The sequence below is a fragment of the Rhinoderma darwinii genome, chromosome 1, assembly GCF_050947455.1.
Source record: "Rhinoderma darwinii isolate aRhiDar2 chromosome 1, aRhiDar2.hap1, whole genome shotgun sequence".
Taxonomy (NCBI): Eukaryota; Metazoa; Chordata; class Amphibia; order Anura; family Rhinodermatidae; genus Rhinoderma; species Rhinoderma darwinii.
The window spans coordinates 658,960,435-658,972,470 of NC_134687.1; the positions used below are offsets into that span (position 1 = coordinate 658,960,435).

General features: G+C 49.8%; 1 pseudogene; it reads left to right on the plus strand.

Moving 5' to 3' along the window:
- Positions 1-447: 447 nt before the first annotated feature.
- The window catches only part of LOC142707319 (uncharacterized), a 59,405-nt pseudogene continuing 47,816 nt past the window's right edge, over positions 448-12,036 (plus strand).

Genomic DNA, 12,036 nt, shown 5'->3' on the forward strand with positions numbered 1-12,036 from the left:
ATGTGACCAGTGCAGGAGTGATCGGAGGTAAGCAGTGCAAAATATAATAGCTTGTGGCTAAAGGACCTGTGATGACGTCATTACCATGCCGGGGGGGGGGGGAGAGAAGGAGCGGAGATTATCAGTGGAGCGATGTGGTGGATGAAGGTCCTGGGACGATATCAACAACACGTGACCGATGTATCAGGGGCGGAGCTTAAAGCTGGGAAGAGTAAGCGATGGATAAAGGACTTTGGGAAGCGGGGCTCAGTGAGGGGGCGGGGCTCCTGTGATGTTTGAAAACTGATGATTATCACGTGACATGGGTGGGCAGGACTCTGTGTGGGGACGCGGCTCCTGTGCTGTGTAAACTGATGATCAGGTGACATGAAGGGGCGGGACTATGCCTCCTCTCCACTGATAAGCCCCGCCCTCCTGACACGGTCACATGGTGGTGACGTCATCACAGGTCCTTCAGCTGTTGCCGTGTATGAGGTAGAGAGCAGCGCTGGGCGGGTGTACATGACTTCCGGTCACCGCTATTGTTTCGTGTTCTCTCTGTTATCAGTCATGAGATTTCCCATGATGCAGTAGTAAGGTAAGGTTACATGCGGTCATTTCTGTGCGGTTTTTGGCACAGTGTTGTACATATTATTAGTAGGTAATGGGTGGCCAGTGACCGCAGAGGTGGAATGAGGGGAGAGGTAGATTTACCCCTGCAGCAGAGGTGGGAATGGGTAGGAGGGTGTAATAGTGTTAGATGGGAAGCCACAGAGGAGGATGGGGGAGTAGTCTAGACGGTGGATGATGAGGGCATATGTACTGGCATTTATGTCTGCTCGAGGGAGAGGAAAGACGGACTTGTAGAGGGCGAGGAGAGACGGACTCGTAGAGGGCGAGGAGAGACGGACTCGTAGAGGGCGAGGAGAGACGGACTCGTAGAGGGCGAGGAGAGACGGACTCGTAGAGGGCGAGGAGAGACGGACTCGTAGAGGGCGAGGAGAGACGGACTCGTAGAGGGCGAGGAGAGACGGACTCGTAGAGGGCGAGGAGAGACGGACTCGTAGAGGGCGAGGAGAGACGGACTCGTAGAGGGCGAGGAGAGACTGACTCGTAGAGGGCGAGGAGAGACGGACTCGTAGAGGGCGAGGAGAGACGGACTCGTAGAGGGCGAGGAGTGGCGGACTCGTAGAGGGCGAGGAGTGGCGGACTCGTAGAGGGCGAGGAGTGGCGGACTCGTAGAGGGCGAGGAGAGGCGGACTCGTAGAGGGCGAGGAGAGGCGGACTCGTAGAGGGCGAGGAGAGGCGGACTCGTAGAGGGCGAGGAGAGGCGGACTCGTAGAGGGCGAGGAGAGGCGGACTCGTAGAGGGCGAGGAGAGGCGGACTCGTAGAGGGCGAGGAGAGGCGGACTCGTAGAGGGCGAGGAGAGACGGACTCGTAGAGGGCGAGGAGAGACGGACTCGTAGAGGGCGAGGAGAGACGGACTCGTAGAGGGCGAGGAGGGACGGACTCGTAGAGGGCGAGGAGGGACGGACTCGTAGAGGGCGAGGAGGGACGGACTCGTAGAGGGCGAGGAGGGACGGACTTGAAGTGGGAAGCGCTTGGCTGTGCTGTCTGACATTAAGTGTTATCCGAATACAGCGACCTGTGAGATGGGGAAAAGTGTGGAGCCATTACCTGTGATTGATCTTTCTGGTAAGGGGGGGGGGGTGAATTGGGGTAAAGATGATTCAGTTTTCTCCATGTTGATCTTTAAGAAGCGGGAGATGTTATACACTGTAGATAGCAGGGAGGGAACATCAAGACCAGAGAGGTAAATATCACCAAAGGTTTGGATGGAGAAGAGTAAGGGTCCCGGGACACTGAGACCCTAGAGGGACACTAACAGAGAGAGGGTGGGATGAGGACAGGTCTAGAAGGAGGAGCACAGAGTAATGTAGAAGCAGAGGACAGGTCTAGAAGGAGGAGCACAGAGTAATGTAGAAGCAGAGGACAGGTCTAGAAGGAGGAGCACAGAGTAATGTAGAAGCAGAGGACAGGTCTAGAAGGAGGAGCACAGAGTAATGTAGAAGCAGAGAACAGGTCTAGAAGGAGGAGCACAGAGTAATGTAGAAGCAGAGGACAGGTCTAGAAGGAGGAGCACAGAGTAATGTAGAAGCAGAGGACAGGTCTAGAAGGAGCACAGAGTAATGTAGAAGGCAGAGGACAGGTCCAGAAGGAAGAGCACAGAGTAATGTAGAAGCAGAGGGCATGTCTAGAAGGAGGAGCACAGAGTAATGTAGAAGCAGAGGACAGGTCTAGAATGAGGAGCATAGAGTAATGTAGAAGCAGAGGACAGGTCTAGAAGGAGGAGCACAGAGTAATGTAGAAGCAGAGGACAGGTCTAGAAGGAGGAGCACAGAGTAATGTAGAAGCAGTGGACAGGTCTAGAAGCAGAAGCACAGAGTAATGTAGAAGCAGAGGACAGGTCTAGAAGGAGGAGCACAGAGTAATGTAGAAGCAGAGGACGGGTCCAGAAGGAGGAGCACATAGTAATGTAGAAGCAGAGGACGGGTCTAGAAGGAGGAGCACAGAGTAATTTAGAAGCAGAGGACAGGTCTAGGAGGAGGAGCACAGAGTAATGTAGAAGCAGAGGGCATGTCTAGAAGGAGGGGCACAGAGTAATGTAGAAGCAGAGGGCATGTCTAGAAGGAGGAGCACAGAGTAATGTAGAAGCAGAGGACAGGTCTAGAAGGAGGAGCACAGACTAATGTAGAAGCAGAGGACAGGTCTAGAAGGAGAAGCACAGAGTAATGTAGAATCAGAGGACAGGTCTAGGAGGAGCACAGAGGACAGGTCTAGAAGGAGGAGCACAGAGTAATGTAGAAGCAGAGGACAGGTCTAGAAGGGGGAACACAGAGTAATGTAGAAGCAGAGGACAGGTCTAGAAGGAGGAGCACAGAGTAATGTAGAAGCAGAGGACAGGTCTAGAAGAGGAGCACAGAGTCATGTAGAAGCAGAGGACAGGTCTAGAAGGGGAACACAGAGTAATGTAGAAGCAGAGGGCATGTCTAGAAGGAGGGGCACAGAGTAATGTAGAAGCAGAGGGCATGTCTAGAAGGAGGAGCACAGAGTAATGTAGAAGCAGAGGACAGGTCTAGAAGGAGAAGCACAGAGTAATGTAGAAGCAGAGGACGGGTCTAGAAGGAGGAGCACAGAGTAATGGAGGAGGACGGGTCTAGAAGGAGGAGCACAGAGTAATGTAGAAGCAGTGGACAGGTCTAGAAGGAGCAGCACAGAGTAATGTAGAAGGCGGAGGACAGATCTAGAAGGAGGAGCACAGATTAATGTAGAAGCGGAGGACAGGTCTAGAAGGAGGAGCACAGAGTAATGTAGAAGCGGAGGACAGGTCTAGAAGGAGGAGCACAGAGTAATGTAGAAGCGGAGGAGAGGTCTAGAAGGAGGAGCACAGGGTAATGTAGAGGCAGAGGACAGATCTAGAAGGAGGAGCACAGAGTAATGTAGAAGGCGGAAGACAGATCTAGAATGAGGAGCACAGATTAATGTAGAAGGCGGAGGACAGGTCCAGAAGGAGGAGCAGAGTAATGTAGAAGCAGAGGGCATATCTAGAAGGAGGAGCACAGAGTAATGTAGAAGCAGAGGACAGGTCTAGAAGGAGGAGCACAGAGTAATGTAGAAGCAGAGGACAGGTCTAGAAGGAGAAGCACAGAGTAATGTAGAAGCAGAGGACAGGTCTAGAAGGAGGAGCACAGAGTAATGTAGAAGGTGGAGGACAGGTCCAGAAGGAGGAGCACAGAGTAATGTAGAAGCAGAGGACAGGTCTAGAAGGAGGAGCACAGAGTAATGTAGAAGCAGAGGACAGGTCTAGAAGGAGGAGCACAGAGTAATGTAGAAGCAGAGGGCATGTCTAGAAGGAGGGGCACAGAGTAATGTAGAAGCAGAGGGCATGTCTAGAAGGAGGAGCACAGAGTAATGTAGAAGCAGAGGACAGGTCTAGAAGGAGAAGCACAGAGTAATGTAGAAGCAGAGGACAGGTCTAGAAGGAGGAGCACAGAGTAATGTAGAAGGTGGAGGACAGGTCTAGAAGGAGGAGCACAGACTAATGTAGAAGCAGAGGACAGATCTCGAAGGAGAAGCACAGAGTAATGTAGAATCAGAGGACAGGTCTAGAAGGAGGAGCACAGAGTAATGTAGAAGCAGAGGACAGGTCTAGAAGGAGGAGCACAGAGTAATGTAGAATCAGAGGACAGGTCTAGAAGGAGGAGCACAGAGTAATGTAGAAGCGGAGGACAGGTCTAGAAGGAGGAGCACAGAGTAATGTAGAAGCAGAGGACAGGTCTAGAAGGAGGAGTACAGAGTAATGTAGAAGGGGGTGGACAGGTCTAGAAGGAGGAGCACAGAGTAATGTAGAAGCAGAGGACGGGTCTAGAAGGAGAAGCACAGAGTAATGTAGAAGCAGAGGGCAAGTCTGGAAGGAGGAGCACAGAGTAATGTAGAAGCAGAGGACGGGTCTAGAAGGAGAAGCACAGAGTAATGTCGAAGCAGAGGGCAAGTCTAGAAGGAGGAGCACAGAGTAATGTAGAAGCAGAGGGCAAGTCTAGAAGGAGGAGCACAGAGTAATGTAGAAGCAGAGGACGGGTCTAGAAGGAGAAGCACAGAGTAATGTCGAAGCGGAGGACGGGTCTAGAAGGAGGAGCACAGAGTAATGTAGAAGCGGAGGACAGGTCTAGAAGGAGGAGCACAGAGTAATGTAGAAGCGGAGGACAGGTCTAGAAGGAGGAGCACAGAGTAATGTAGAAGGTGGAGGACAGGTCTAGAAGGAGGAGCACAGACTAATGTAGAAGCAGAGGACAGATCTCGAAGGAGAAGCACAGAGTAATGTAGAATCAGAGGACAGGTCTAGAAGGAGGAGCACAGAGTAATGTAGAAGCAGAGGACAGGTCTAGAAGGAGGAGCACAGAGTAATGTAGAATCAGAGGACAGGTCTAGAAGGAGGAGCACAGAGTAATGTAGAAGCGGAGGACAGGTCTAGAAGGAGGAGCACAGAGTAATGTAGAAGCAGAGGACAGGTCTAGAAGGAGGAGTACAGAGTAATGTAGAAGGGGGTGGACAGGTCTAGAAGGAGGAGCACAGAGTAATGTAGAAGCAGAGGACAGGTCTAGAAGGAGGAGCACAGAGTAATGTAGAAGCAGAGGACAGGTCTAGAAGGGGGAGCACAGAGTAATGTAGAAGCAGAGGACAGGTCTAGAAGGGGGAGCACAGAGTAATGTAGAAGCAGAGGGCATGTCTAGAAGGAGGGGCACAGAGTAATGTAGAAGCAGAGGGCAAGTCTAGAAGGAGGAGCACAGAGTAATGTAGAAGCAGAGGGCAAGTCTAGAAGGAGGAGCACAGAGTAATGTAGAAGCAGAGGACGGGTCTAGAAGGAGAAGCACAGAGTAATGTCGAAGCGGAGGACAGGTCTAGAAGGAGGAGCACAGAGTAATGTAGAAGCGGAGGACAGGTCTAGAAGGAGGAGCACAGAGTAATGTAGAAGCGGAGGAGAGGTCTAGAAGGAGGAGCACAGGGTAATGTAGAAGGCGGAAGACAGATCTAGAATGAGGAGCACAGATTAATGTAGAAGGCGGAGGACAGGTCCAGAAGGAGGAGCACAGAGTAATGTAGAAGGTGGAGGACAGGTCCAGAATGAGGAGCACAGAGTAATGTAGAAGCAGAGGATAGGTCTAGAAGGAGGAGCACAGAGTAATGTAGAAGCGGAGGAGAGGTCTAGAAGGAGGAGCACAGGGTAATGTAGAGGCAGAGGACAGATCTAGAAGGAGGAGCACAGAGTAATGTAGAAGGCGGAAGACAGATCTGGCATGAGGAGCACAGATTAATGTAGAAGGCAGAGGACAGGTCCAGAAGGAGGAGCAGAGAGTAATGTAGAAGGCGGGGGACAGGTCTAGAAGGAGGAGCACAGAGTAATGTAGAAGCAGAGGGCATGTCTAGAAGGTGGAGCACAGAGTAATGTAGAAGCAGAGGACAGGTCTAGAAGGAGGAGCACAGAGTAATGTAGAAGCAGAGGACAGGTCTAGAAGGAGGAGCACAGAGTAATGTAGAAGCAGAGGACAGGTCTAGGAGGAGCACAGAGTAATGTAGAAGGCAGAGGACATGTCTAGAAGGAGGAGCACAGAGTAATGTAGAAGCAGAGGACAGGTCTAGAAGGAGGAGCACAGAGTAATGTAGAAGCAGAGGACAGGTCTAGAAGGAGGAGCACAGAGTAATGTAGAAGCATAGGACAGGTCTAGAAGGAGGAGCACAGAGTAATGTAGAAGCCAGAGGACAGGTCTAGAAGGAGGAGCACAGAGTAATGTAGAAGCAGAGGACAGGTCTAGAAGGAGGAGCACAGAGTAATGTAGAAGCAGAGGGCATGTCTAGAAGGAGGAGCACAGAGTAATGTAGAAGCAGAGGGCATGTCTAGAAGGTGGAGCACAGAGTAATGTAGAAGCAGAGGACAGGTCTAGAAGGAGGAGCACAGAGTAATGTAGAAGCAGAGGACAGGTCTAGGAGGAGGAGCACAGAGTAATGTAGAAGGTGGAGGATAGGTCTAGAAGGAGGAGCACAGACTAATGTAGAAGCAGAGGACAGGTCTAGAAGGAGAAGCACAGAGTAATGTAGAAGCAGAGGACAGGTCTAGGAGGAGCACAGAGTAATGTAGAAGGCAGTGGACAGGTCTAGGAGGAGTACAGAGTAATGTAGAAGGGGGTGGACAGGTCTAGAAGGAGGAGCACAGAGTAATATAGAAGCAGAGGACAGGTCTAGAAGGGGGAGCACAGAGTAATGTAGAAGCAGAGGACAGGTCTAGAAGGAGGAGCACAGAGTAATGTAGAAGCAGAGGACAGGTCTAGAAGGGGGAGCACAGAGTAATGTAGAAGGAGAGGACAGGTCTAGAAGGGGGAACACAGAGTAATGTAGAAGCAGAGGACAGGTCTAGAAGGAGGAGCAAAGAGTAATGTAGAAGCAGAGGACAGGTCTAGAAGGAGGAGCACAGAGTAATGTAGAAGCAGAGGGCATGTCTAGAAGGAGGGCCACAGAGTAATGTAGAAGCAGAGGGCATGTCTAGAAGGAGGAGCACAGAGTAATGTAGAAGGCGGAAGACAGATCTGGAATGAGGAGCACAGATTAATGTAGAAGGCAGAGGACAGGTCCAGAAGGAGGAGCAGAGAGTAATGTAGAAGCAGAGGACAGGTCTAGAAGGAGGAGCACAGAGTAATGTAGAAGCAGAGGACAGGTCTAGAAGGAGGAGCACAGAGTAATGTAGAAGCAGAGGACAGGTCTAGAAGGAGGAGCACAGAGTAATGTAGAAGCAGAGGGCATGTCTAGAAGGAGGGGCACAGAGTAATGTAGAAGCAGATGGCATGTCTAGAAGGAGGAGCACAGAGTAATGTAGAAGCAGAGGACAGGTCTAGAAGGAGGAGCACAGAGTAATGTAGAAGGCGGAAGACAGATCTGGAATGAGGAGCACAGAGTAATGTAGAAGCTGAGGACAGGTCCAGAAGGAGGAGCAGAGAGTAATGTAGAAGGCGAGGGACAGGTCTAGAAGGAGGAGCACAGAGTAATGTAGAAGCAGAGGGCATGTCTAGAAAAAGGGCCACAGAGTAATGTAGAAGCAGAGGGCATGTCTAGACGGAGGAGCACAGAGTAATGTAGAAGCAGAGGACAGGTCTAGAAGGAGGAGCACAGAGTAATGTAGAAGCAGAGGGCATGTCTAGAAGGAGGAGCACAGAGTAATGTAGAAGCAGAGGACCGGTTTAGAAGGAGGAGCACAGAGTAATGTAGAAGCAGAGGGCATGTCTAGAAGGAGAAGCACAGAGTAATGTAGAATCAGAGGACAGGTCTAGAAGGAGGAGCACAGAGTAATGTAGAAGCAGAGGACAGGTCTAGAAGGGGGAACACAGAGTAATGTAGAAGCAGAGGGCATGTCTAGAAGGAGGGGCACAGAGTAATGTAGAAGCAGAGGGCATGTCTAGAAGGAGGAGCACAGAGTAATGTAGAAGCAGAGGACAGGTCTAGAAGGAGCAGCACAGAGTAATGTAGAAGGCGGAGGTCAGATCTAGAAGGAGGAGCACAGATTAATGTAGAAGCGGAGGACAGGTCTAGAAGGAGGAGCACAGAGTAATGTAGAAGCGGAGGACAGGTCTAGAAGGAGGAGCACAGAGTAATGTAAAAGCGGAGGAGAGGTCTAGAAGGAGGAGCACAGGGTAATGTAGAGGCAGAGGACAGATCTAGAAGGAGCACAGAGTAATGTAGAAGGCGGAAGACAGATCTGGCATGAGGAGCACAGATTAATGTAGAAGGCAGAGGACAGGTCCAGAAGGAGGAGCACAGAGTAATGTAGAAGCAGAGGACAGGTCTAGAAGGAGGAGCACAGAGTAATGTAGAAGCAGAGGACAGGTCTAGAAGGAGGAGCACAGAGTAATGTAGAAGCAGAGGACAGGTCTAGAAGGAGGAGCACAGAGTAATGTAGAAGCAGAGGGCATGTCTAGAAGGAGGGGCACAGAGTAATGTAGAAGCAGAGGACATGTCTAGAAGGAGGAGTACAGAGTAATGTAGAAGGGGGTGGACATGTCTAGAAGGAGGAGCACAGAGTAATGTAGAAGCAGAGGACAGGTCTAGAAGGAGGAGCACAGAGTAATGTAGAAGCAGAGGACAGGTCTAGAAGGGGGAGCACAGAGTAATGTAGAAGGTGGAGGACAGGTCTAGAAGGAGGAGCACAGAGTAATGTAGAATCAGGACAGGTCTAGAAGGAGGAGCACAGAGTAATGTAGAAGCAGAGGACAGGTCTAGAAGGAGGAGTACAGAGTAATGTAGAAGGGGGTGGACAGGTCTAGAAGGAGGAGCAAAGAGTAATGTAGAAGCAGAGGACAGGTCTAGAAGGAGGAGCGCAGAGGACAGGTCTAGAAGGAGGAGCACAGAGTAATGTAGAAGCAGAGGACAGGTCTAGAAGGGGGAGCACAGAGTAATGTAGAAGGCAGAGGACAGGTCTAGAAGGAGGAGCACAGAGTAATGTAGTAGCAGAGGACAGGTCTAGAAGGGGGAACACAGAGTAATGTAGAAGCAGAGGAGAGGTCTAGAAGGAGGAGCACAGAGTAATGTAGAAGGCAGAGGACAGGTCTAGAAGGAGGAGCACAGAGTAATGTAGAAGCAGAGGACAGGTCTAGAAGGAGGAGCACAGAGCAATGTAAAAGACTGGACTGCCGGGAACTTACATGAACCGTGATTGGTGTCTGTCTTGAAGATGTGAACAAAGTGTTAGTCACAGGGTACAGTGAAGTACAATTACTAAATAAGAATTTTAGATGTCTCTGAAGATCCAGGATCTCTGAGGAAACTTCTAATATCTGTAAAAACTTATATTAGGGGTGTATTAATTCATAAAGGGCATCTGTCACATTGACCACTCGTCTGATCTGTTGGCAGCATATTATATAGCAGGAGGAGCTGAGCAGATTGTGTCTCTCCATTCACTTCTATAGGAGTTACAGAAACCACCTAACAAGGCCACCCAGAGGTGGAGCCGCATCTATCAGACATTTCTGGCATATCCTGGGGAGCAATGTCCGTGTTGGGAATACCCCTTTATTCCATGTGGTGACGGCTCTGAGAAGATGTTTCTCTCAATGATGAATAAGTGAGGTTCTGTATGTCACACATGATGTTGTCCCCTCTATGATTTCCATCTTCTCCTTTCTTCATAAAGACGTCTGCAGTACTAGATCCTCCAGTTCCTCCAGTTTTCTCATCTTCTCCTCCACAACGCTCCTTCTCCTGAATGACCCACCAAGGATGGACAAGGACAGGAATGAGATGAGCAGAAGAATATTAGACTTCACCTTGGAGATCATCTACCTGTTGAGCGGAGAGGTAAACTTTTCTACATTATAGAACAAGTCACACATAGGGAAGGGACAATACATAATAGGAAGAGTCCAGTGTCCTGTATAACAGCGTCCAGACCTTCCAAGTGACGTCAAGAATCCTACAGCAGAAAAGCTGAAGATCAGCCACCAATATGGTCAGTTATGTGTCATGTCACCAATGCAGCGATAGTAATGTTGTAGAGCAATGAGAATGACCAGGAACCAGGAGGATCAGGATGACCTCTATATAGAAACATAGGAGATGACGGCAGGAGGAGAGCACATGGTCCATCTAGTCCCCCCAATATTATTTCCTTTTTAGTTTTGGCCTCGTTCTATTTTCTCAATGTCTCTTTGTAGGTGAGGACCCCAGTATTACAGATGTGGGGTCACTAGAGCTCTATACAGCGGGGTCACAATCTCCCTCTCTCTACTGAGGGGAATACTGTGTTCAGTTCTCTAAGTGTCTCTCTCCATACACAGGAGTACACAATAGTGAAGAAGACATCGGGTGACTGTACGACTCCCATCATCCATGAGTCAGGAGGATGGAGCAGTAGTCAGAGCCCCATCACAGAGCCTCCCCCTCACTCCCGGATACATGAGAAGAAGATCTTAGAACTGATCTACAAGATGACTGAGCTGCTGACTGGAGAGGTGACACTGCTGGGAATGCTGGGAAATTCTACAGTAACAGCACTGGAGGTGTCTGGGTGATGACTGTATCATTGTATGTGTCAGGTTCCTATAAGGTGTCAGGATGTCACTGTCTATTTCTCCATGGAGGAGTGGGAGTATCTAGAAGGACACAAGGATCTGTACGAGGAGGTCATGATGGAGGAGTACCGGCCGCGCACATCACAGGGTGAGATATAGATATATAATTGATATATTATTAGTTTGTTGTTGCAGTGTTAGTTTCGTCATGTGCCGTATATACAGACATGTGATTCCTGATCTCTGATCGCACGTTCCTCGCTTTGCTGCAGTGCTGCACTAGGAGATGGTCCCAGATTTGTTGTAGAAGTTTCCATATATCTGAATGTTGTAGTTTCTGCAGCAGGTACATTCAGCGGAGGTGGGCAGTGACTTGTGTGTGTGAACATAGTCTTATATAACCAGTGACTGATCTGCGCTGCTTTTATAATCTCCTACATGAGGAGTGTAAAGTTCTACCATGTGTGATCAGCGGAGATGACAATCATGTGGAAAGATGTTCTGCAGGTTCAGTGTGAGATCTAATACTGGGGTCTTCTCTTCTGCACATGGATGAGACGTTCTCCTGGTAGACACTTCATTCTGCACTTGCATCGCCTTTATGTCCTGGGGCAATGTTTTCCAACCTGTGTCGCTCCTGCTGTGCAGAACTACAACTCCCAGCATGTCCTGACAGCCTCCGTTATTATTGTCCTCCGTTCCCCCATAACTGCATGGAGTGCACATCTTTACACTGCAGTATACAGAGGTATTGCCGTGTCGGGGGGGGGGGTGTATTCCCCACATGATGAGACTGTTGTTGTCAGGGACCCTCTTCTGTGTCATCATGTGGGGTATACACATCCGCAGCTTGGTAATACACATCTCCATACTGCGGTGTGTGATAGACGTGTGGTCCAGGGAGTGAGCGGCTGCCTCCCCCTCCTCTCAGTACAGGGGGTGAGGTGGGAGCATGCTCACTGCACACTGCTGTATTACATAATGGGGTCACCCCCCCCCCCCTATTCTCTTATGTCCAGTGCTTGCTGTCCGGCATTCTATAGAGCTGTCACTGCCAGCTCCAAACAAACACTTTATAGAAGATGTTTCACCCCAGAACATAAGTTAAACATTAGACTAAAAAAATGCTTAAAGTCTAACTCCACGTTCACCAGACTTCTGACGTCTACTGAGACCCCCAACGATCGCTAAAACGAAGCGGCAGAAGCGCTCACCAGTTTAGTTTCTGTTCGGCTTTGCTATGGCAACTGGAGGTCTAACAATGTCCTCCAGGTCTGCCATCTACGGAAGCCTGTCAGGTCCTACCAGAGGGGGAGTCTAATAGTCAGTCTGTCAGTGTAAAGCTGACGGGTGTAATACCCTGCAACACATAAGTATTATACCAGTGACCACAACGTTGGATCTTCAAGTCCCCTAGTAAGACGAAAAAAAGAAAAACGATTT